The sequence below is a fragment of the Oryza sativa genome, chromosome 12, assembly GCF_034140825.1.
Source record: "Oryza sativa Japonica Group chromosome 12, ASM3414082v1".
Classification (NCBI taxonomy): domain Eukaryota; kingdom Viridiplantae; phylum Streptophyta; class Magnoliopsida; order Poales; family Poaceae; genus Oryza; species Oryza sativa.
Genome location: NC_089046.1, coordinates 2,302,239 through 2,305,826, shown reverse-complemented (window position 1 = coordinate 2,305,826; position 3,588 = coordinate 2,302,239). Strand labels below are relative to the sequence as shown.

Here is a 3,588-nt window from a genome sequence, read left to right as displayed (position 1 = left end):
ATACATATGCATAATGGAGCAGAAATCCAAAGGGTCCAGCCCACAGCCAATATAGTAGAATTATTTACGGTACACCATACTAGTATATATATGTATATGTTGCAGATGCACAATCCAAACACCACAAAGGCACAAACTGGGAAGCAATGGATCAGTCATAACCGGGAATACCAGGGCGTTTCCACGGACAGAAGTCATGGCCAGAGATCCAATCCAAGTCGGCCGAACGAAAATTTGACCGGTGGTCGGTGGCAATCCAGCTGGGCTGTGTTCGTGCGTACGTGTGGCTTCTGGATTGGATATGACACAGCTGTGCGTCCAATCGAGGGTTTTATTCACTCTTCTTCTCGTGATTAACTAACTCCCTATGGACAAAGGCCACACACACATCCAATGTATACGAAAAATCGTATGTGTGTGCCGAGCGTATACACGTAGTATGTCCATGTGTGAAGAGGTATACGTACGTTGTATGTGCCCTCGTAAAAGATTAATGGTTGGTTGAAATGGACGCATTGTTGTTCTTGGCAATATGTGTTTAACACCTACTCTCTCCATTCTAATCTAGAAGTGGTCTTTTTTTTTCATAGAGGGTGTACCCTGCAGTAGATTTTATATTTTACCCCCTCCATTTCACGATGTAAATCATTCTAGCGTCTAAGATTCATTAACATCACTATAAATATTGAAAATGCTAGAATAACTTGCATTGTGAAATGGAGGAAGTATCAAAGTTTCTAACAGATCGTGTGTCCAAATATATGGTCTCTATAAATTGTAGTTACTCTGATGCCCTCTTTTCTTATTACACCAAGTGCCTAACATGGTCTGCACCATGGACACATGGCTGTAATCAGGGGTGGATCCAGGAACAAAAAAATTGGAGAGGCTCAATTGCGCAGTTTTTTCAACCTTCAGCCATCTAGAGACTTTTAGTTTATCATTCATAGTGAAAAAATAAAAGGGGTGCTCCGGAGGGTATTCATGAGTCTTGTGGGTGTAGGGGGACTTGAGTCCCCCTGCACCCACGTTGGATCCGCCCCTGGCTGCAATACCAGATCAAATTTAAGATACTACACCTCTCTTTATATACAAGTGGGCTGAGCAAGAAGAGAAAGGGATATGCGTCTATCATTTCATAGAAACTAGCTGATGAGAGGAACGGGCTAAAGAGAGGACAAAATGATGAATAACAACATACATTTTGCATGTACAACTTCACCACAAGTTTTACAGACCACACAATCTAAACTTTATGGTAACTCTTGCCATACACATTTTGTAACTAGGATTGGGATGTATTAGGAAATACAACTATGGCTATAGCACTGAAACCTTACGCCATTTTTCTATGGAAGGTAGTGTATGTGTTGGAGACTTGACGTAAGGTTTCAGTGCTAGTAGCCGGACAACCAAGGAAGGCGATAACATCCCTGGTTAATATGGTTGTATGGGAAATATAGAGAGATCAAAATATCGGAGTGTTTCGGAGGAGAAGTACATGCTTAGGTGAAGTGTCGTTGTGAGAGACAGGCATAGAGCAGCTAGGGCTTGAGTCTTAGGCTTACCTCTAAAATCATGTTTAATTAAATTCTCTAAATTCACCATGCATGTAAATTTTGGACATTAAAAAAAATATTAGTTGAGCCTAGTTTAACCTTAGTCTTAAGAAATTTTTAGCTTCGTCACTGGTGAGAGACCTACAAGAGCTAGAGCAGCTAACGTTGAAGAAACTAGAAAGTGAACTATATTTTGGTCCTCCGGCATAACATTGTCAAAATAAATAATTTTGTGATTATCATCATATCTTTTAGAACTTAATGATCGTTGGATCGAGCTTGACATTATCCGCAGCAACACACACACAAAAAAAGGGTCTCTGGCATGATCCGCGAGCGGATAATCCGACCCACTAAAGCATGATGGGGTTGACTAATTAATTGTGCTTTCTTTTGCAAGGTATAATTGTGTATTTGTGTAGCTAGGCAATTCAGATGTTTTCGGCCACAAGTTTCTCTAACAGCTTACCTACGGTAGACATGAGACTATTTCAACTTTTTGGCAAACGGATTATTTCACATCAGCTACTTGATGATTCGTTACTATGAACTTTCTACAAGTGCAGTCCCTTTAATTACATCAACCGCACGTCTATTATAATATGTACTTTTCACATGAACACAATGCCGTTAAATTCAACATACAACTCTCTCTTTCATCTTTATCTTTTCCTATTATAAAAGTTTAAGATGTTTTTGCCACAAATTTCGTACGTCGTCCCTGATTGTGTCTGTATCCGTATGAGTTTATCGCATACTTTGGCCAATGCACAAAAGAATCACAGATCCGATTCAATTTGACACGGAGAAAAAAAGTCAAAGTAATCCTAAGTCCGCACCAAATCGGTTCCGATCAGGATTTTACATAAATTGGGCTAAATTTAAACCGGTTCGTGTTACACTAGGACAACTTGCATATATACAACATATAAAAATACAAAAATTGGTTCTAGGAAAAATACCCAATTTGCACAAACCCTAAATTCCAAATTTTCCTCGAATTAGATCCCAAATCCAAATAAAGCAAAACTCCAGCCACCAGAATCATTCTCACCGGTTTCTATCTTCGGCCGCACGTCGCATGATTTCAAAACCCTAAAACGAAAAATACCCAAATTTAGAACTCAAATTTCTGGGTAAATCCCTAAGCAAATCAGATTGATGGCTTACCAATTTGGCAAATCACCGCCATCATGTGATGCGAGCACAGAATTAGCACCACCATGCACGCACCCTAGCCGTCACCCTGAACCGGCCTTGCGCCTGCTTCTCATGGGCCACGCAAGGTCGAGGCTCGCTGTCGTGGCCTTGGCTGCGTGCGGAAGAGAACCAGGAGGCGGCCGTGCACGGCATCAGACTTGGCTTGGAAGCAGATCATCACCGTCGAATCCACTCCACGCCGCTGCCGAGGCCACTCCGCCCCCGTCAACTACTTGAGCTGAGCTGCAGCCCAGATGCATAACCGGATGCCGCCAAGAGAGGAAGATGGGGCGCAACAGGTAGGGAAGGAGCTCAAAGATTGTTGTGTGTGTGGGGGGGGAGGGGGGGGGAGGGGGAGGGGGTAGCAGACGGGGAAGAAGCACAATGATGCTAGAGGTGGCCGGTGGTGGGGAGTTGAATCGGGGGAGACAGCTAGACAGGAGTAAAGGACACGAGATGAGAGCGGATGGATTTGGGGAAAGTGAAGGAGAAAGTGAAAATGGGGACTTATGACTTATCTGTTCTCGTGCTCTGCTTTCTTTCTTTATTTTTTTTCCCTACCAGACCTCTCTTCCTTTTATTTTTCTCATTTCTCTATCAATTTGTTGAGGTAAAAAAATACTACTATTTGACCTCAAATGTAATTAATTTATAAACTGGAAACAATACTCCCTTAAAAATGAAAATGACTAATTAATAATAGATTTAACAATACCAATGACGTATCTCGAACTTTTATATGGGTGATCCAACTTATATATAACAAAGCTAAAAGTATAAATGGATCAAATATGCATCATAATATATTAAAAACGAGCCTTTTTTCTTC

At 41.4% G+C, this 3,588-nt stretch overlaps 1 long non-coding RNA gene across 1 annotated transcript; it reads right to left on the bottom strand.

Annotated features, from left to right (window-relative positions):
- Nucleotides 1-2,326: 2,326 nt before the first annotated feature.
- On the bottom strand, nucleotides 2,327-3,275 carry LOC136354649 (uncharacterized). Its single transcript, XR_010738214.1, has 2 exons — nucleotides 2,730-3,275; nucleotides 2,327-2,654 (listed from the first exon to the last, which is right to left on the bottom strand). It is a non-coding gene; the product is annotated as an uncharacterized lncRNA (long non-coding RNA).
- Between the last annotated feature and the right edge of the window lie 313 nt (nucleotides 3,276-3,588).